The following is a 22,481-nucleotide window of genomic DNA, read 5'->3' on the forward strand; positions in this document are numbered from 1 at the left end:
GCTTGAACCTGGGAGGCGGAGGTTGCAGTGAGCCGAGATTGTGCCATTGCACTCCAGCCTGAGCAACAAGAGCAGAACTCTGTCTCAAGAAAAAAAGAACTGAATTTCTAATTTTATTTAATTGTAATTAGAAATTAAAATGAAAAAAACTGTGATTCAGTTATTGGAAACTTTTTAATGTATACTTGGAGCAACTTGAGTATATGCATGTTACTTGTCAATTATAAATTTTATGAATTCTAAATACAGATTATTTCTGGCAAATTTTAGTATCTAAATTGAGATATGGTATAAGCATAAAATACATATCAGATTTCAAGAATAGATTTGAAAAAGAAAAATATTTTGTTAATTTTTGTATTTGTTACATGTTGAAATAACATTTTTGCTGTACCAAGTTAAAAAATATAGATTCTTACCAATAATTTCATATGTTTTCTTTAAGTTTTTTGAGCATGGTTCATGCTGTATTTCCATTGGATATTGCTGGTCTATAGCTTCTGTCTAACCTGTGATTTGAAGTACTCTGGAGGGTGTTTACCACACCAAAGATTGGGCGTAGTCTTTTGTTCTGAAACCATTGAGGATTTGAGCTTTTATTCTGGAAATACTCATTGAAGAAATGTGTCAGCAAATTTATATTAGCCTTCCTTATAAAAGTCTGGAACAATCTAACTAAACAGTTTTTATTATTTGTCATGTCATTAATTGGTGTTTGAACAATCTTTTTGGTTTTCATGACCTGTATGATGCTTTTTTAGTTCAAGTATACAATACCTGAGTTTCTGAAAAATAAGGAAATAAAAAAGTCATTGTATTTAATGCAAAATATAAGATGTTATGAATTGTTTTTAGAAATCTTTCCATATAGCATTTTTGTTGCCATTTTGTCCATTTTTTTTTTTACTCACACGTCTGATATTTTTATTAAAATAATTTGGCAACTCTGAAAAGAACTCAATTTTGCTTCATTTTCCCCCCTTTCCAGAAGTCATGACTCTTCCTTTCTGTAGACTCCTTCTTTCCATTCAGAAACCTAGATATATAGTTTCAGCAGAATGGTAAATGAAAGCGAGTGTCTACCCATGCACCTAAAGTGTCAAGGGACCTGCTAACTGGAGGGGTCCAGTCCCAGCGGGCCCCATGCTGTGTGAGGTAATATATTTAGTTTCCAAGGATTAGAATGTGCACATTTTCGGGGAGAAGGCCATTATGCTGCCTACCACAATAATTAACAGTGGGAGGACATTCTGTATCTGTAAACTAAAGGCTCTTGTTAACCCCTCCTCCATCTAGTATGCTCTTTTTCTTAGAAAACAAGTTTTATTCAAGTTCAAATTTACAGCAGTAAGGATTTCTCTTCTTATTATGCGTAGCCAAGCAGAAAATTTGTGTATGTTTTTATAATAGAAGACAATGAAGAATTAACATATTCATTAAGATGGTTTTCATCTGGATAGCCAGGCAAATCTCATATTAAAGTCATGACAGAGCATTCTTCTAAATTTTCCATAATGAAGGGACAGGCATCATTTGCTCTGATTGTTGCTTTGCTATAACAAATCATTTTGGCTGTAATGACAAATTAACAGTGTTCTATGAGATAGTGCATCTTTCACTGGTTACAGTGCTTCTACTGAAAATAGATCAATTTCTTGTGAACCAGGGCTGAACTTGGTAGGTATCTAGAAACTGGATCTTGGAACTAATTATTAGAAAGTGCTAATGTTTGCTGACCTAAGATGAATAAACCTTCCAAGCCAAGTAGATTAATTTCTCTTTAAGGAAAGAGCTAATGAAGTTTAGAAACTCCCAAAGAGATCATGAGTAGACATTTGATTAAGCAAGCAAGTTAAAGCAAGAACTTGGCACATAACCATGAAAACAGTTCTTGACAAGTCTCTTCACATTTCATTGAGCAATTGCATTCCTCTAGCAACCAAGGGGATGACACATTAAATGTTCAAGAACTGAAATCATGCAGTCAACCATCAGAAATGCTCAAGCTGCCCTTCCAGTTAGTCAGAAGTAACTGGTTTTTCCCATCATCCTCCAAGCATTTGTATGGTTTTTTCTGTTTCATTCCCGAAGGACTATTTTAACAGGAAGAATTTGTTCCAAAATTGAGATGCAAGAAAGGGACATTTCTCTGATTTCGTAGCTCAAGTCAAATGCTGCTTACCAAGGTTAGCAGAAAGTCTAATAGTTGCCATTATTGTTATTATCATCATCATTATTGTTTTTTCCTCTTTTTTTTTTAGAGTAATGAAAATCAAGACAAATGGGGATGTGGCTTCTGGGCTGCCAAGATATATATTGCCTATCCCAAATTGGACCAGTAAATTGTTGGCAGTCATGTTGACAGTACTTGCCCTCTCTAGGAGTCCTGGTTGGGTGCAATACACTTCACAGATGCCCCCAAGGATGCAATGCTTTGTGTTTTAAACTGATTCCTATAGAGTCTCTTCTTGAAAGGTGCTTCCATGGGAGTGGAGTCCTCTATCCTGTTAGTCTTGAGAAATCCAACCCTGTCCATGGCCTAGCTTCTCTACCTGTGAAGGGGAAGGTGAAAATAACTTTTTCAACCTTTCCATTGGTATTTATTGAATGTTGTCTTACTTTAGGTTTCCTTACAAGCAGACTCAGAGACAAAAATTCAAGTGTAAGTGGTTTATTTTGGAGGTGATCCCACTAACAGGGAAGTGTAGAAATGAGACAGGAAGGAAAGGCAGACACAAGGAGGCCATTATCAAGTAAGTCACCACTGTGGGCAGCTGGAGCTCAAGCCCACTGGGGAACTCTGGGAAACAGTGTAGAACACCTAGAGTTAACCAGTGGAGGTGTGAGTGAGCTGGCTTACATCCACCAGCTCCTGGATTGAGTGCTGCCAGCAATTAATTTCCCAGACTGTCCAGTCTACTATGCCTGAGGCCAGACAGCTTCCTGCTACTTGGGAAAAAGGCTCTCTGGCAAAGAGATACAGATGCTTGCAGTAGGAAGTGGAATAGTCTCATGCTGCAGTGGTGAGGCCCAAGTGGCAGTAGTATAAAAAGTTTCTTATCCAGCCTATGGTTAAGGCACTGAAATAGATGCTGCAGAAAAGATTTATTTATCTCATTTAGTCCATTAGGGAGAAGCAGCTATGTTTTGCTGACTACATGCTCAGAATCATGCCAAATGATGTAGGGGAAACAGAAGAAATAGGAGGCATGGTCTCTTCCTGATTTGGAGGAACATATTCTCTAAGTAAGGAAGACAACCCTGGCTCTACCATTCACCAATGGGTAAATGGACAAAATAAAATGGTGATTTAGGCATTAGGAGACAATTGGAATTCTGGGAAAGGCTTCATGTGGAAAGTAGGAAATGAAGGATAGTGTTTTGAGAAAAGAGCCAAGCCTATGTAATTTGAGGGACAATGAGAGAGGAAGCCTGGAGCCAAATTTAGCCCAGCATGTTGGTAGACAGTGAGCAAGCCCATGAGAATGGAGAAGGAACATGTTCAAGAGGATGGGGAATCTTCACACTTGACTGAATAGGGCAAGGCCAACACTGAGAGGCTTGAAAGCTAAATACAATCTCAGCTTGTTACTGTCCTACAAATGTCAGTAATTGTCCTGAGTGTACATTTCCTCCTGAAAAAGTCCACTCATGCCTGCAGTACTGTCAAAGAAGTGAGTGTGTCATGGCAGATGACCCTGCTTCCACAGTTGAATCTGATTGGAATGAGGCAGGCACTTGACCTTGGATGGGCTCATCCGACTCTGCTTTTTTTTTTTTTTCTCTTTTCTTTTCATCTGGCATTTGGACCTACAGAATTAAGGGACTGGAAAAATTGGTTCTCTGCGGAGCCAGGGCAAGAATTTATTTTCCTAAGAAGCCACAGTCATGTGCAAACACATTACATTAGAGTAAAACATCATAGGCAATATGGGACTACAGCAAAAAAAAAAGACAACTGCAAGACAAGAAACAGAAGGGAGAGACCATGTGGCTCTAGCAAGTAAAGGTAACTTCCAAATTCCCCCAAGGCCATCAAGTACTTCTAGCAAGGTCGTCTTCTGTAAACTTTCCACTCAAGCTAATTTGAGTGGAAATCAAGCCTCCTTCTCTAAGACGACATGGCAGTCATTAATACCCTATTGCCTACTTTGTTTCCAGTGCTCTGTTTTTTTGTTTGTTTTGTTTTTGTCCTATGGGTTGATGTCATAGCTGTTGATCTCCATAAGCAAACCCTGAGAATTGTGTGCAAGTGGTTTACTAAGAAAGGCTTCTCAGAGACAGTAAAGCAATAGAAGTGAAGATGGTGGTGAATTCAGACCACGTCTCTGGAGCCTGCAGTGGGCGCTGCAGTGGAATCTTGCTTCATGCGTGCTTTTCTCCTTACCTGGGCAGGGGAGCTGGGGCAAGATTCCACTGCAGCGCCCCTTGCAGGCTCCACAGATGTGCTTATTGTTCTGGGGATGCAGAGGTAAATTAGACAAGATCCGTGCTCTCGTTTCATTTACAACCCAGTTGGGGGAGACAAGCTTGTAAACACAGGCAACTAGAAAAAAGGCTTCTGGGTGGAAGAGAATAAGAAACATTCCACCTAAAGGAGGTTCTCTGCCAAGGGTGAATGATTTAACATCTACGTGTCTCTCCCCCACCAAACATGTTAGACTCACTCAGCAACAAAAGCATGGCTCATTTCCTCCCAGGTACTATTTTCTTATCTCTTCCAGAAAACAGAACTTCCTGAAAAACAGCTATTTAAGGAATATGGTAAGAACCTGGCAGGAGCCCAGTTTATACTCAGTAGCTTTGACCTAAGAAAGAGAAGAGTAAATATCAAACCCAAGGTCAGTAAGACTTTTGTGTATTTTTTCTGTTTCCTTTAAAGGTATGTTTGCTCTTTTAAGAACCGGGAACTTATTGTTTATAGTATTTTTGGTGCAAGGGTCAGGCTGCCAGGAAAGCAGTGAGCATCTTTTTGTGATTCTTGGGGTTTTATCCAGTGTCTGTAACCTCGATCTAGTGCAGGAAGAGAGTGTGGTCCAGCATCTACCTGCCTATCAGGTGTCTTAAGGGCTCAAACTGATAGAACAGTAATAGCTTTTTCCTTATTATGGGAAATGATATGCAATATGATATCATTTCATTTTTAAATACATAACCAAGTGCCACCTGCTAGTAAGTTACTGTATTAGGAACTCACAATTAGTAAAATTTGGTAATTCTTACATTTGAAATAATAGCACAATACTGAAACTTATTGAGAATAGTAATTCAGGATTCTGTGAAAGTCAGTTTCCACTAAATATTTCACAGCACTGCAAAACTTGCATGGCTGCTGCACACAGGCAAGCAGTATGAATTCCCACAGGGCTTGGCCAAGACACTGTGTTATCAGTGCATCCCTAGTGTTATCTACAGTTTCCAATTGCAGCTATTCTTGCTGCTTAATCATCAGTCATTGTTGATTCCAAATCACCTTACTCTACATTCTTTTGTATTTGATTTTCCTTTGTAAAAAATGCCTTTTGAGTTTGTGTCTCCCCAAAAGTAGACTCTAAGAGAAGGATGTGAGCGCAAGTGATTTGTTCCAGGAGTGATCTCAGGAAACACCAGACAAGAGTGGGGAAATAAGACAGGAAAGGAAGAAAATTACTAAAGGAGTGTGCTAATGTGTAGAATTACTGCAGTGGGTAACTGGGGATCAGGCCCTTGAGAACTCTGGGGAGACTCTGCAGGACATTCCTCAATGTTGTCCTACCCAAGAGGGGAGGAGTTGGGATGTTTATCCAACATTTTCCATCTGATGTCTGTTGAGGGCTACTTTGAGAGGCATCAATTCGCAGATTCTTCCATTCTGCCCTGCGTGCTGAAGCATGCTCCTGCATCCAGAGAAAACCCTCAGGAGAGCACCAGTAGTTGGTGAGAGGCTGTCAGTGAGAAGAAGAATCAGAGGAGACTGTTAACAGGAATTGGGTGTGTATGGGAGCTCTGACAGCATCTGGTATAAATGTATACTTCCATAAACAGCAGTTAGGGCCCATAGTCTTCTAATCACTTGACTTTGAAACACACGTGTTGCATTTCAATGTGTTATGTAAGATCAAATTGCTAATCTAATTGCTAAGTATTCAGAGAAAGCTGTATCTTAAAATTGAAACCTGGATAATGGGAAGAAGCCAGCCATATGAACCGTGAGGGGAGAGTGGTCTTACAGCCTTAAAGTCTTTCTTGTTGCCCATTTGCTCTTTTATTTTATTTTATTTTTATTCTTTTAGATACAGTCTTGCTCTGTTATACTCACGCTGGAGTGCAGAGGCACGATCATAGCTCATACAGCCTCGAACTCCTGCATTTTGCTCATTTAAATTCTGAGCCTAGAACAAGGAAATTTAAATCCAAGACTGATTCTTGGCAATCACATTCTCATTCAAAATAAAATCGTTTTTAGCCATCTCCTTCAAAATAAACTTTCAAATTGTCCATTTGATATCATTATAATGTTCATGCTTCTCTTATCTAGTCAGTTTCTCTATGCCCATCATTAGTGAAATTTCCCCATCTCATTTCCCCAAACACTGCTTCGACAGTTCCTGTTTTCCATGTTAAGTTTCTCTAAGCCCCCTCAGAGCTGCATGGAAACTATAGTTCCTTAGATAAAAGAAAACCTTATTTAAGACTCCAAAATCTCAATCCCCTGTGGCAACGGCAGAGAGGACAATTTGGATACCTGAGCCTGGATTTGCTCAAATCTTTCTAGTTACAAACTGCCCCCATTCTGCCCAGCATCTCAGGCAAAAGGTAATTCCATATCTCTTAGACACAACTGTTGAAATATTTTAGACTCTTAATGTTCTCTGAGTAATTACATGGCATGGGGGAAAAAAAAGATGAGATTTTGAAGTGGGGGTCTTCCCTCCCAGGCCCTGAGTCACAGATTTTTTTCTTGCTATAGAATCACTGTCATAATTGTGAGTCATCCATTTCTTTTTGCCATTGCAGCACACTCCCAAGGGACATGTGGCTTCGCTCCTGAACAAGTTCAGTAAGCAGTGCTGGAGAGAATACTGAAAACCTTAAGAATACAGCTCAGATCTCACTTTTTTTTTAGATTTTTGGAATTCATTCAGGTAGAAACAGCATTTTTTGCCATCACATAATGGTGGTGTCCCCCTCTGCCATAGTCCTTGTCAATTCCATCTTGCAGTTTCTCTGGACATGTCTGACTTTTGAAAGAATCATTTTCTCCAACATGTATTTTGAATCATCTTCTCTGTACATAATTATCTTCTATCTCCTAGAAATTCTTCACCATGTTTGTTCCTCTAATAGAAGATTTTTTATATACTATTATGGATTATTTTAATAAATCCTTCTTTTTTTGCTAAGGCTTTACCATGAGAGTAGATACCTGTACTCAGTTTGTAAGTTGATAAAAATTTTTAATAGCCCACTATATATGGTTTATTTTTACATATCTAGCAATATAAAATTGGTTTTCAATAAAGATTGAATAAATAAAATGTTTAAATCATTGTTTTTTAAGAAGTTCCAACCTAGTGAAGTTGTAAGCAAACTTGAACGACGTGTGTTAAAATAATTCTGGGTATCAGGTTTTCTAACCTCGTATCTGAAATCTTATATCAACTTAGTTGAATTTGTTTATGCAGTCTTAGGTAGCAGGAAAAACAATTAACACATAAGCATGTCTTCACATAGCCCCAACAGAATAAAAAATGCCTTCAAAACTATAAACCAGTATTTTAATGTATGTATAATTCCTGCTTAATGCTTCTCATTTACTGATATTCCAGGATTTTTTTTTTAATACTTCCAATGACAGCAAACTCCTGATACCCCCATGAGGCAATTGAAAGTAGTTTTGGAAAGTACTAATTGTTGGGGGAAAATTAGCCAAATTATGTATTATGGACTATTTTAAGTGCAGTGCTAAAAAATGTAGATAGGTTTCTGCGTCAGTCACTGTAAGAAAACTGCAAATAAATCATGTTAGCAACAAAAATGGAAAGAGAAAACCATTAATATTGAGCCTCAATGTCCTCTACTATCTGTAAAGCCCTGATTCCCTATGCAACACATTTGTTTACCTAGCAAATGTGTATCCATTTGAGTACCTGTCTCACTGGAGGATTATAAATGACTACGGTTTAGTAAGTATGATGTTCAGAACAGATTTATTGTCTCTTCAACTTCTAGCCTCGATAAATTATCATGGGCCAAAGGAACACTTCCCAACTTCTTTTGCAAAAGGCATGTTGCCCAAAGAGAAGTTCTTGAGGTGATCACTCTGAGTCATCTGCTCTCCATATGTGACATAGCTTAGGTCCTTGTTCCTGGATTTCAGTTGTAGTGTCCGAATCCTAACCAGGTTTCTTACATTGATCCCTTTAGAATAGAATCCAAGATATATTATTTGCCTTGTTTTTAACCTCATAAGACTGAAAGGAGATTATCAAGGCAGGCCTTGAGATATTGTCTTATTAATAATTAGGAAAGCATGATCAACATCTAACATTAATTCCCAAGCTGCATGTAGATAGGAATAGTCTAAGCCTCCTTGACATCCTTAATATTTATTATATGGCTGCTGCCTTCATTTAGGCTCTCTCCATTTGTAATCTGGATGATGACCACTGTTTACCGTTCTCTTTAGCTTCAGCCTTGCCACGTCTTATCCATCCCCTTTTATAGCCAGAGTGCTCTTTCTTAAATGCATACCTGAATATGTCACTCTGCTGCTTAGCTGCTTTCTTGTCTTTTGCATAAAATTCAGTCTCCTTATTATGGAATACAAATCCCTCAGGCCAACTTCTCCCACCTCATCTTCTGTCACTATCTTCCTATCCTCCAGCCATATGGAATTACCTTTGATCCTGGACTGCATATGCTCTCTGGTGACTCTCTTTCTCTGTCTTTGTCTGCATCCATGAAGAACTAGTCTTACTGCACAGCCCCTAGGAAGCTTTTGATTTCCCAGAAACCTTCTTCTCTACCAGACTAGGTTTGTGTTCCATCACAGTGCCACTGCATCCTGAACTTATCTCAAATTCTAGCATTAATCACTCTGCATTATAATTGTTTCATAGCCTACATCCTCAGACCTGGAGATTTTGGAGAGGACAGGCTAAGTTTTATTTACATTGATAACATGAGGGTGTAACAGATTGTTGTTGCCTCATATTGCAAATGCATGATGTGTGTGGGTGCTCAAACTCAGAAGCGAACAAATATTTGGCACCCTGGAAAATGCAATGGCACTGCTAAAGACCATTCTGCAGAATACACCTTTTGAGTAAACACTAAAGTAGCTAAGTAATGGCTGCTTTTGGGGGAAGCACTAAAATATGAATAATGATTATCTCTGATGGTTTTTTCACTGGGTTATGTTTTTGTTTTAATGATTTTTCATATTTCCTTATAAGGATCTATATAGATTGCATTTATAATTACACATGAAGATTTAAAAACAGCATATATTATTTTGTGTTCTATTGCACCTTTATGGCAAATGTTTGCAGAATAAAAGGATGAGGGTAAAGTCCTCAAGTAGTTAACAGTGATATTTTTCTGGGGTTGGAATGATGAATGATTCTTTTCTTCCTTGTAATTTGTTGGGTTTTCTCTGATATGATTTTTTTATTCCTTTTACAAGAAAAATTCATTTTAGTATTAAAAATTAAATAGATAGCATGATAATTAATAATTTGAATAATCAAATAATCAAACCACCCTTGTCAAGGGACTACTGAATTTAATCGATTCTTACTTATTGTCAAGTCATTTAAACTGTCATTTTGAGAACACTTGGAAAACAACATAAATATTGCTGTATTTTTTAATGGAGAAAAATATGACTCTGGACATTATAAAACTGGAAAATGGGTTTTAGAGCTTTGGGAGCTAAGTGTGCCATTGGGCTGGAAGCAGAACCCAAGTCCAGTCATGAATTATGGAATTGGTTTTTAATGGAATGTAACCATTTTTGCTGCCAAATCTATTAGCCTTTAGTACATAATACACTGGCGATTAAGACCACACATATTGAGCAAAAGATTTACTGTGAAGCATTAAAAATAGATTTAGTCATAATTTATACAGGTGCATATTTATAGGTAGAGCATGTTTGTAAAAAAGGCAATGAGAGAAAGAATTCAGTATTATTTTAGAGTGTTTTCTTTTGATTTTCTCCTTTAAACCCAAACAGTTTGCATCTATAATGAATTAAAACTGAACATTTCTTTAATAGTTTCAAACAGTTAAGATTTATCTCAATTACATTTGGCAAGAGCTGAGTTAATCAGTTACATGTCATTACTTATTGAAAAGGAGATTAGGTATGTTTTCAGCCATTATGAGTTTACATTTGTGAGCAAAGTAATGTTAAGTTATTGGAGGTTCTTGCATATCATCAATTATTATAAATCAAAAATATGATTTACAAACTTGATGACCAATAATTTGCGTGTGTAATTAAATGTCAGAGTAAATATTTCTAATGGTAACTTGAATCATTCAATTCTAGGCTTGAAAATTAAATCCTGAAAGCCATGCAAATACTAATACTTGGGCAGAGAAATCCAATAATGCTTACCTGAAATACAGAAACATATTTTTAGCACTTCATAGTGTGCCAGATAGTATAGCAATTGCCTAGTGTCTGTTATCCCATTAGGTTCTGATATGGTTTGGATCTGTGTCACTATTCAAATCTCATGTCAAATTATAATCCCCAATGTTGGAGAAGGGGCCTGGTGGGAGGTGAATGGATCATGGGGACAGAGTTCTCATGAATGGTTTAGCATCATCCCCTGCTTGGTACTGTATAGTGAGTGAATTCTCATTAGAGCTGATTGTTTAAAAGTGTGTAGCACCTCCCCCTCATCTCTCTTCCTCTTACTCTGGCCATGGAGTGCCTCGCTCCCCCTTTGCCTTCTGCAATAATTGGAAACTTTCTGTGATCTCCCCTAAGCCAGCAGCTGCTATACTTCCTGAATAGCCTGCAGAACTGTGAGCCAGTCAAACCTCTTTTCTTTATGAATTACTCAGGCTCAGGTATTTTTTTATAGTGGTGCAAGAATGGACTAATACAAGTTCTTACACAAACCTATGAAGTAAGCCTGTTAGTGAGGCTGGTCAGCAACCTGAAGTCCCATTTGTTTATAACCCACCACGTCCATTAATGGGCAACTCTGCATCCTACTCCCTATATCCTAGGCTAACAGAGCAGCCAGCAGCAGAGGGGAGGAGAGCTCAAAGATCCTCACACCTGCAATCAAAAGCTCCAGCCTGGAAATGGCAAACATCACTTCTACGCATAGCTCATTTGTCGGGACTACTCACCTGACACCACCTAACTATAAGGGAATGAAGCAGGGAGTGTAATTCTACCATGTGTCCAGAGTGGGGGGAACAGGAAATATTTGGTGAATAGTACTGATCACTACTATAGTGTGTCCCTATTTTATACACGAGGAAACAGAATCTGAGAGGTCAAACAGCTTGCCAAGTCACATAGCTGGTAAGCAGAAGAGCTAAGATGCTATTAAAGAACGAGGCATGAATTTAACAATTTCCGTAGCAAATTCAAAGCCTACCAATTCTGTGTCACTTAGAAAGACACAGGAAAATTAGAGATTGAACAGAGACTAGCAGATGTCTCTTGGTCTCACATTTGAGAAATCTGAAGTTCTTTGGCTATACTTCCAGCTGACTACTTCAAAAGCTAGAGACTAAAAATACTGATTTTCTATTATCAGAGCTGAGTCCTTTATAAAATTGTTATGGCCCTAGGAGTTCTTGAGGATAATTTAGGGATGATACAGAGCAATGTGACTTATAATCACTTGGGAGATGCTATCAGCAATGTGAAGACCAATAGTTCTTAGGAAGAGGCAATACTATCTATCCAACCTGTCCTAAAGGAGTGCATTTTTTATTAAGATGAATTATAGACAAAGCTATCATGTCACACAATTCCAGGAAGAATTCCATATAGTATTCTATGTTAATGGGGCCACCTGGAGCTGTGCAATGCACTGGTGAAAAAAGTGTATATGGGGGCAAATATCCTATTTTGCTTCTAATTTCAGCTCTTCTCCTCAATAGTATTTTGCATCTTATGAATAGGCATTGGTAGGGAATTATCAGTAAAACCTTAAAATCTTCAGGAGTCTACAAACTTCACACTTCCATTGAGAGACTTGGCCAATAGAGTTTCTTTCTATCATTTTCCTTTTAGCATCTGGCATCTTGTGATCTTCAGCACTTGCCCATAAGTATTGAAGAATCCCCACTTCCCTAGATATTCCAGCACCAAGAAAACAACAAACCGACAACTTCTACATAGTACCAAAAAAGTGGCCTCCACCTTGGCTGCACGTTAGTGTCCTGGGGTGTTTTTTAAAAAAACCCTTATCCTATTCCCATTCTTAAGATCTGATTTAATTGAACTGAGGTAGAAGAAACAGATTATGAACATTTTTTAAAAGCTCCCAGATGGTTCTAATAGTAGATTGTGTTGAGAACTACAGACCAGGAAATCACTAAAAAGTGCCCTACAACAAGGTTATTACCAAGCATAGTAGTTTTGTTTAGTAGATAAGGAATGTGGGAAGAATTGAACAGTGCTCTACCAAAAGACTGTAAAATCATAATAGATTTGATTCCTTAACCAACTTAAACTTGCCTGCTGTCTCCACCATTTCTCCAAAATGGCTCATGCCAAGACCTGTAAATACTTCCACATCGCAAAATCCATTAAACCATTGGTTCCTAACTTTGTATGTTAGAATCTCCTAGAAAGATTTTGGAATCCAGACACCAATCCACACCTAAGCCCAATTAAATCAGAATATTTATGGGTAGAACCTGTGCATCTGTATTTATTTAACATTCTTCAGGGGATTCTGAAATATAGCTGAGATCAGGAATCACTGCACTAGTCACTTTTCAGTTAATACTGTACTAAACTTCTCAGCAATTTGTGACATTGGCTTCTTCTTCCTTCTTGGAAAACTATGATCTGGGCTTCCATGATGCCATACTCTCTGTTTTTCTCTTTCCTTCCAACTCTTCTTACCATTATTTTTCCCTTTACTGGCATATACCAGTTTCTCTTCTTTAGATTTCTACATTATGGAAATCTTCAGACTTTGGCTTTTGAGGCAGAATCATCATCTTGGTCTAATTGATGTAATTTATTCTTATGACTCTAAGTTCCATCACTAAGCCAAAAACTCTAAAATACGTATCACTAGCTCAGATTTCTTTTTTGAGCTTCTTTACCTACTTGGATGTTTTCAGGCATCTTTAACTAAGCATTTCTCGAACTAGACCTTTTACTTCAGATGTGTTTCTTTTTGATGCCTTTCTTACACTCACTGTATGATATAATGTCTGCTGTTGCACAAGCCAGAAACCTGGGGAACATTCTCATTACTGCCTTCCTCAACCTCACCTAGACATGCAGGATTTCATCACACCTTACCTGATTTGCCTCTAAAGTATTCACTCTCTTCTTTATGCTTCTGTAACTAAATTAGTCATCTCTTCATGTATAATACTTTGTCCTAAACTTTAGTGCTTTAAAAAAAATGAGGGTTTTCTATCTCATACAGTTTCTGTGTGTCATGGCTTAGCTGGATCATTCTGGCTAAGGGTCTCTTATGAGATTGCAGTAAAGTTCTTGGCCAAGGCCACACTCATCTGAAAGCTTGGCTAGAGCAGGAAGGCCTCCTTCCAACATGGCTCACTCACATGGCTGTGGAGTTTGTGCTGGTTGTTTGTGGGAGGCCTCAGTTTCTCTCCACAGGGAACTCTCCCCTCACGGCTGCTTGAGTGTCCTCACAACATGACAGTTGGCTACTTCTCAAGTGAGTGATCCATTAGAGAGCAAACAAAGGTTGCAACATGTCTTATAGTTTCCTTTTGGAAGTCCCACACACTGTCATTTTTGCATGGTCTTTTTGGTTGCACAGGTCAACACTAATTAACATATGAGGAAACTACACCAGGCTGTGAAAACAAGGAGGAAAGGATTCATTGGGACTAATTTGAAGACTGGCTAACACAACAGCCAACACTCTAAGCTATGCTACAATCACTTCTCATCAAGAGTACTACTACACCCTCACTGATTAGCTTCACGTCTAACTTTGTCCTTATTTCCGCCTTTTCCGCTAAACACTCGGAATGACATTTTACTGAAATGAATTGGATTATGTCATTTGTCAGCTTAGATTCTTTTATGCCATTATGTTGAACTTAGAAAGAAATCCACACTCCTTACTCTTCTCTGCAAGGTCCTCCATATCTGGCCCAGTTTTCCTCTTCATCCTCATCCTAAGTTGGCCTCTCCTTGCCACCACCATCTTTGTTCAAGCTTTTCTGGTTTTCTTCCTGCTCTTTACCAAGCCAGGCTCTTTCTGGCCTCAGACATGTGGCAGGTACTGCCCCTTCATGTGTAGATTGCCTCTCATTGCTATAGTTTGAGTATCCCCTTTGAAAATCATGTTGAATTTTAATATAATGTTTTATTTTTAATTTTTGTGGGTACATAGTAGTTGCATTATAGAGTACATGAGATGTTTAGATATAGGTATGCAATGTGTAATCACATCATAAAAAATGGGGTATCCATCACCTCAAGCATCTGTCTTTTGCATTGCAAACAATCCATTTATACTCTTTTAGTTATTTTAAAATGTACAACTAAATTACTGTTGACTACGGTCACCCTGTTGTGCTATCAAATACTAGGCCTTATTCATTCATTATAATTACTGTTCATACTCATTAACCATTCCTACCCTTTCTCCCCTCCCCCCACCACCATTTCCCAGCCTCTGGTAACCATCCTTCTACTCTGTATGTCCATGGGTTCAATTGTTTTGATTTTTAGATACCACAAACAGGTGACAACATGCAATGTTTGTGTTTCTGTGCCTGGCTTATTTTACTTAACAAATGACCTCCAGTTCCAACCATGTTGCTGCAAATGACAGGGTCTCATTCTTTTTTATGGCTGAATATTACTCCATTGTGTGTAAGTACCATGTTTTCTTTATCCATTTATCTCTTGATGGACACTTAGGTTGCTTCTGAATCTTGGCTATTGTGATTCAGAGAGCTGCAACGAACATGGGAGTGCAGATATTGCTTCAGTATACTGATTTCCTTTCTTTTGGGTATATACCCATCAGTGGGATTGCTGGATCATAGGGTTGCTATTTTTTTAGCTTCTTGAGGAACCTCCAAACTGTTCTCCATAGTTAATATTGGACTTTAATTGTTAATGTAATTCTGTCCAGCAGTGGGGCTTTTAAGAGGTTAGTCATGAGGGCTCTGTCTTTATGAATGGGTTAATGCTGTTAATCTTGGGAGTGGGTTAGTTATCCTGAGAGTTTGGCCTCCTTTTCCTCTCTGTCTCACATGCTTGTTTGCCTTCCATTTTGTTATGGTGCAAAAAGAGGGTGCTCACAAAATGCAGCCCCTTGACCCTGGACTTCCCAGCCTCCAGAACGGTAAACCAAAGAAATGTCTATTGTTTATAAATTACCCAGTTTGTGATATTCTGTTATAGTATCAGAAAACAGACTAAAACACCTTTCCTCCCCCTAATCTGACAGCTTCTACTTATTCTTTAGATGTCACTGTAGACATTTCTTCAGAGAGGCACTCCCTGACTCTCAAGCTAAAACTCCACCCAGTACTTTTCCATGGTAACATGCATCCCAATTTATAATAATATAGTTGTGTTTATTCAATTGCTATCTCCCTTTTATAGTGGCAGGAACCAAGGGAGCAGAGGCTGCTGTGTGTAGCAGCAGTGTCAAAGAGGTCAACTGGAAAATAGTAGATCTTTAGTGTTTATTGAAGGAAATAAATAAATGAATGACTTTTATTCTTTAAATGAGGATTTCAAGTGAGTTCCCAAAATCTGAATTTGTTTCTCTTCTTTAAAGCTTTATCAATAATTCCAGTGTTAGCAATAATGAAGTAGAGTTGGAAAAACCAGAAACAAGCAAAAAAGTTTAGCTAAAAACCGAAAACATTTATCCTCTCTATTCTGGTTTTTGTTTTGTTTTTCAAAAACCTGAAAAGAGTTAACCTCTTTGGACTATTGATTTTTAGAACGAAGTATAAAAGATTTAAGAACATTTTGCTGCATTTGAGATGAATTTTACAAGTAGAAGGATAATATAGAAAACCACCAAACCAATTACTGCACTTGAATTGATACATATGTTTTCTTTTTTCTTGTCAGACATTTCTTACCAAATGGCTTAAATAATATCATCTGTTCTTGTTTTTTGTGCATTCCTACTCATATATATCAAATGAAGAAAACCCAAAGGCTTTATAAAGCACTGGAAAGAATTTTGTTGTCCACCAGTTCATGCTACTGCAATTCTGTGGGTCCATGACACAGAGGAAAATATATAAGGCTATGCACTGATTTGCATCACAAAACACATGGCACATCCAGGAATGAGCACCACAAGGGTAATTTTAATGCTGCAGAACACATGTATCTGTTGATATATGGTCTAGGAATACACTGTTTTTATTCTGCCAGTTCTGACTCCCACTATTCCCTCTAAAAAAGGAAAAAACTCTTAAAAAACTCTTGCAAGGTCATTTACAAAGAATGTTTAAAACTACTTTCTCTTTGCTTATTTGCAGTCCCTTCACTTCTTAGGAATGATTGGCAATGTTTATGTATCCCGAAACCTGGGGCAGAGTTAAGATTCAAACAGGGGACTAATGGAGTAAAGGAGCCCATCTCCTGGTGGGCAGAAATTATAAGCAGCCATTTAAGCTAGTTATAGACCTGGGATGGCTACAAACAGTTATGTTCCCAGTGGCAAAAGGGAAAGCTAATAGAGTCTAGAAAAAAAAAAAAAAAAAAAAAAAAAAAAAAAAAAAAAAAAAAAAAAAAAAAAAAAAAAAAAAAAAAAAAACATAGGAAGCATTCAAAAGAATGGAGGCAGGAACTCAGGAGTACAACAGTCAGGGCTGAATTAGTATAAGAGAAACTTCTCTCTCCACATAATGAGGCACTGAGAAAGTACATATGTGATTTTCAGTTGTGCACAAGTTGTAAAATAATGCAAATTTATATTATGTTATAATCTCATCAGTGTGGCTAGAAAATATGTGGTATATTTTGGAATGTTCAGTCATGATAGTTATGGGGTCAAATAATTGCACAGGTGAAGATATAGCTGCAGCTGTGGTAAGTGCTGTGAAGTAAGGTGCATTGTGATCTATGAATGTATATAGGAAGATAGTTTAACTTCATGAGAAGGTGAGGAAGGCTGCCCTAATAAAGAGATGATTTCTCTGAGATGAAAAAGGAATGGAAAATTAAGTAGATGATGGGTTGGGGGAGAGGAGGGAGAATGAATTCCTGGACAATGAGGATATAGTTTATGCAAAAACTTAATGGAAGGTGGGAGCATGTACATAAAATAAAATAACAGACTGTCTACAGCAGAGTGTTTAAAGGCCTGATCTGGGGGAGGAGTAAGTGTGGCCAGACCACTCAGGGGATCACAGGCCATGTTCACATACATTGTCTTATATTATTAAGAAAAATGATAATTTTGAAAATATTTTAATTAGATTGTAGGTGGAGTACTCAAATAATCACTTTTCATCTTTGAAAAGATTTCTCTGGCATCAACATGTAGATAGACTGCAGGAGAGAAGGAGATAAAAAGAACAGCTCAGAATATTTCTCATTCGTTTTCTGAGTAAGATGATAAGGTAGATTATGGTGGTATGGGTGGAGATAGCAGAAGGAAGAGTCACAAGAATTTAAGAGATGAAGTGGAGTTGAATTGGGGTGGATGTGTGCTGGGGACAGAAAGTTATGGTGATATCTGGGAATCTGGCTTTCATAGTAGAATGGTTGGTGGTTCCTTTACTGAACCCTTACAGGCTGAAGGGACAGAGGGAGTGGGTCGTACTACCAGAGCTTAGAGGTCAGGGTCACCTGGGGCAGGCTAGGACCACACCAGGAGAGTCAGTGGGGAGCTGGGGCTATGCGGGAGACAGACACAGCTGTTGCAGGGATACTGATGAAGGCAAAGACAGAAAGGCAGAACTACCTGGCGTTTCCTCTCCTCCCTCTCTCACCTTCTGTTGTCTCCTGTTGTCTGGATCCAGCTGGGAGCCAAATAATGCAGAAACCTGGGACATGCAAACTGGATGAATTGCTCTCCTGTCAGCCACCATGAAGAGAGTAAGAGACAGACCTTGGATTTTCATTATCAGTGTTCAATAAATATTTGCTGAATGAATAAAACCAAATCGTATGTAGAGCAAGGACTGCTGACAGATTCAGCATTCTAGTACCAGCCTTTGATAGCATGAAAAGTCTTGATCTCTACTGAGATGCATGTTTATTATGGACTAGAGTTCTGCAGAGTCTGAACACACAATGTCTGCCTAGGTACTCCCATTTTGTGATCCTCTATTCCTGATCAATTCTCTTTTTTGTTGACTTGTTAGCTTTAGGAAGTGTTGGGAAGTGTTGCTTTAGCTTGAGATATATTCAGACATCAATAATACTAATTACTCATTTCATTCTTTATATGTTAATTTCGTTATTTATTTTTTATGAGGGAATACTTATTTCTCTCACTTCTAGTGCTTTTCAGAGGAAAGCATAGAATTGTAACCTGCAGGTCTCAATAATGAAGAACCTAACGATCTCCCATATTTTGAAAAATGTATGGCTATTTCAAAACATCTTATAAAAAGTCACTAAGCCTATGAAAAATAAATCATCTGTTTGCATATTAGCTCCTCTTCAAAGTCTTATTTACTGAAGATAAAGAAAAATACCGTCATTATTAATCCTGAATAAACACATACCTACACACACATCACATCACGTCACACATCACATCACACAATACTCAATTATTTATCTAGGATAAAAGAAATCTCCAGCCAGTTCCAGAATCTTAACATAATATTCAGTTTTTCCTTATTACTCAGATGAAATTCACAATGCAGTAGTAACTACCTAAGGATATAAGAATATTAACATAAGGTTCTTTGATATGCACAAACATCCCATCTACTTTCATTTGTAAACTTCCCCTAGGATGCATTGTTATAGAATCAGAAATCCATATAACAAAATATACATACTGTATAAATAGTTAATACCATAGTTCAGCAGATGACTATTTACTTCACATTTATGCCTGATGTGGAGAAGCCATTTGAATTTTCCTGTTTCTCTCTTTTTATACCACCCTTTTTAACAACAAAGTACAGGCTCAGTAGTTCTCTTGGGCACTTTTCATGGCTACAGTGTGAATTTAATAAAAGTTGCTAAACTAACTTCACTGGAGATGATTGATTTGTATCAATTAGATGTGAACGTATCCTGAGCATAAGGCTGAGTACATCTGTCTGTCTGTCACGTTCATACTTTTTGACAATTGATAACACTCAAGTTTGAAGAAACAGAAACCACCAGTGGGATTTGTGATACCCTTCTCAAGTAGCTGCCAAGTCAGTTTCCAACGCTGTTCTTGCTCATTCATCTTTATTCGTAACAATGAGGCAAGTTCGGAAGTTTGTTGAAGTTATATTCTTTTTAAAAACAAAGTGCGTCATGCAAAACGATCTCAAGGAGTCACCTTCTGAAATTTTGCACCTAAACTTTGCACACAAGAGCGTGCCATTTGTAGCAGATGCTCTTGGTGCACTGCCCAGATCCCCTTAACCAGCTGGCCTACCCAGTGCTCAGCTGCTGTGGTTGGAAGCTAAGCGCTACCCACTTCTCTGGGGATTGCCTTTGGCCGATCACAGCCACCTTGCCAGTCAGCCAGGTGATACTTGTAAGGTTTCTCTCCCAACAAGGGGCCAGCAAATGACTGATCATGCAGGATAAAATAGCCCAGGCTTCTTCCCTCTGGGCAGGACAACCTCTGTGGTTCCATTCATCTTCCACAGCTCCCCATGAAATTAGGCTGGTGCTAAAACCTTCCTGAGATCACATTCTTCCCTCAGGTCTTTCCCTGCTTTATTCTGCATCTCTCACTCCCTGACACATTCCTCCTCAGTAAGTCACTTGCATCAGATTCCCCATCTAAGCTTCTATTTCTAGGAAACTTGACGTAAGACATTGTTTTAATTACCTTATTAGTAATTACCTAGATAACCTTTGGGCCACAATCCACTGGAACTACTACTGAAATTAGTAACTATATCTCATGGCAAATAGGAATTTTGCATTTTTCTCTGATTGTCAGAAACTAAAGTGGATAAATATGCAGATAAAATATCTGCATGTTTAGGACCAGATGCAGTGGCTCAGGCCTGTAATCCTAGTATTTTGGGAGGCGGAAGCAGACTGATCACTTGAGGTTGGAAGTTTGAGACCAGCCTGACCAACATGGTGAAACTCTAATAAATATTTTTTAAAAAATCAGTAGGCGGAGGCAGGAGGATCACTTGAACCCAGGAGGGAAAGGTTGCAATGAGCTGTGACTGCGCAGCTGCGCTCCAGTGAGACCCTGTCTCAAAAAAAATTCTCTCTTTCTCTCTCTCTATATATAGATAGATATGATAGATAGTGGTGATATATAGATATATAGTGGTGATATATACATAGTGTGATATATATATATGGTGTTATATCTGTATGTATTTATGGATAGCCACACCCACACATATATCTGTTTAAATCACTTTGATGGCTTGAAAGTGAATCTGCTCCAGGAAGCCCTTTCTGTTCTGACTATCCAGGTCTGGGTCCTTATTCCTTCCTGTGCCTTCTTTTGATTCACTTGTCCTCCTGAAAGATGATTAAAAACAAACCACATATTGACCACCAACTAGGCATAGGCACAGACTGAGCACCCATAAAGACATTATTCAACTAGAGTCTCATAAGAGTTCATTGAGGGACATATTATTATTATCCCTACTTTATAAATGATAAAATTGGGAGTCATGACCATCATAACTTAATCCACAGGTAAGCAGGCAGTAAATGCAGCTTACCAACAGTATGCAGATTCAAATCCGGGTCTGCTAATATAAAACCCACAGTCTTACCCAGTTCACCAAAGTATAAGTTTAAAGATAAGTGCATGTGTCCCCTTTCCTGTGCTATGCCTGCAGCCGTAGCTTCTGCATGCTTTCTAACCAATAGTTCCCACCATGACCTTTGCAGACTTGCCCTTGAGCACTGGATCAGCCTTGCTAGTAGACCTTCAAGCCTGCAGCTATTGGCTGATACAGGAACCTAGAAGCCAGCTCCTTGCCTGTGCACTACAGATCCCCTGGCCTACTCAGAAGCTGTGGCTTCATCTGAAAGCTCACCCTTCTTTGGCTCCGTTCATTTCCCTGTCCTGTTTCATACTCCTTACCCCATAATGCTCTCCCCTGGGATCACTCCCTTCACACATTATTTCCTCCTGAATTCTCGGCTCCACGTCTTCTGAGAGAATCTTAATGCAATGCGCAAAAAGGCATAAAAGTGGCAAATACTAATAAACTCACTTTGGTATTAGGGAATTCTGTGTTAACTTGTGTTTTTTCCTTTTTTTAAAAAATTGTTAATTACAAAGTACATGTACAATACATGTACATTGTAAAAGAGAGAGAGAAAAAAAATAGAGAGAAACAGAAAATACAGGTAGCCAAAATAAAACAATAAGTGTCAGATAACTCATAATTCTAAGACCCAGAAAAATTACTATTTATGTGTGTGTTGCGCATGTACAAGTTTGATATTATACTACTTACTTGTAGTATACTTTTCATGCAACATTGATGGTCTTTTTATGCCAGTAAGATTTCCTCTATAACATTTTTGTTATGCTCATATAGACTTCAGTACTATAATTTTGGGCAGCGGGGAATGCGACCAATCACACCGTGATGCTGATGCTGCTGGCCCATGGACCACTCTTTGAATAGCATCAATGTTCTTCTAGGCCACTGTTAGAACTGTGGCTCTGCTCTGTTTGGGTTTAGCATTAAACTCCAAATAAACTCAGTCAATTGTGTAACTGTTCCCCTCACACAATTCCCCTTTAAACATGTTGTTGAGGCATTAAAATAAAAACACTCCATATGTGGGTAAAGTTAATAGGACCTAACATTAATGCTCACTCTCAGTTTATATTTGCAAGTCGCTGAAGGTGATCCCAGGACACCACTATATATCAAACTGACATTTTAGAAATGTTGTACTCACTAGAGTGAAAACAGAAAGTGATCACCTCTGAAAATCTGCTGTTGCACTAATTTTCCTTGTTCTTGAGGGAAGCCAAGGGTAGGCATTTTCTCTCACATTTAAGGAATAAACAGTCCTCTGATTATTTTAGAAAACAAAATGTCTTTTTATCAGGAACCAACTTGAAGGGTTTTCCACTAGTTAAATTAGGAACAATTTGAACATCAAAATTAATAATGATAGTAAACGATCATAT

The 22,481-nt window shown here is 38.2% G+C and overlaps 1 long non-coding RNA gene across 1 annotated transcript in view; it reads left to right on the plus strand.

Annotated features, from left to right (window-relative positions):
- The first annotated feature begins 4,730 nt into the window (after window positions 1–4,730).
- Window positions 4,731–22,481, plus strand: part of LOC119470438 — a 31,499-nt gene continuing 13,748 nt past the window's right edge. Inside the window, exon 1 of the long non-coding RNA XR_005199341.1 lies at window positions 4,731–4,841. This is a non-coding gene — a long non-coding RNA (uncharacterized LOC119470438). The remainder of the gene's footprint in view (window positions 4,842–22,481) is intronic.

Source organism: Cebus imitator, unplaced genomic scaffold (genome assembly GCF_001604975.1).
Source record: "Cebus imitator isolate Cc_AM_T3 unplaced genomic scaffold, Cebus_imitator-1.0 Scaffold31, whole genome shotgun sequence".
NCBI classification, from domain to species: Eukaryota; Metazoa; Chordata; class Mammalia; order Primates; family Cebidae; genus Cebus; species Cebus imitator.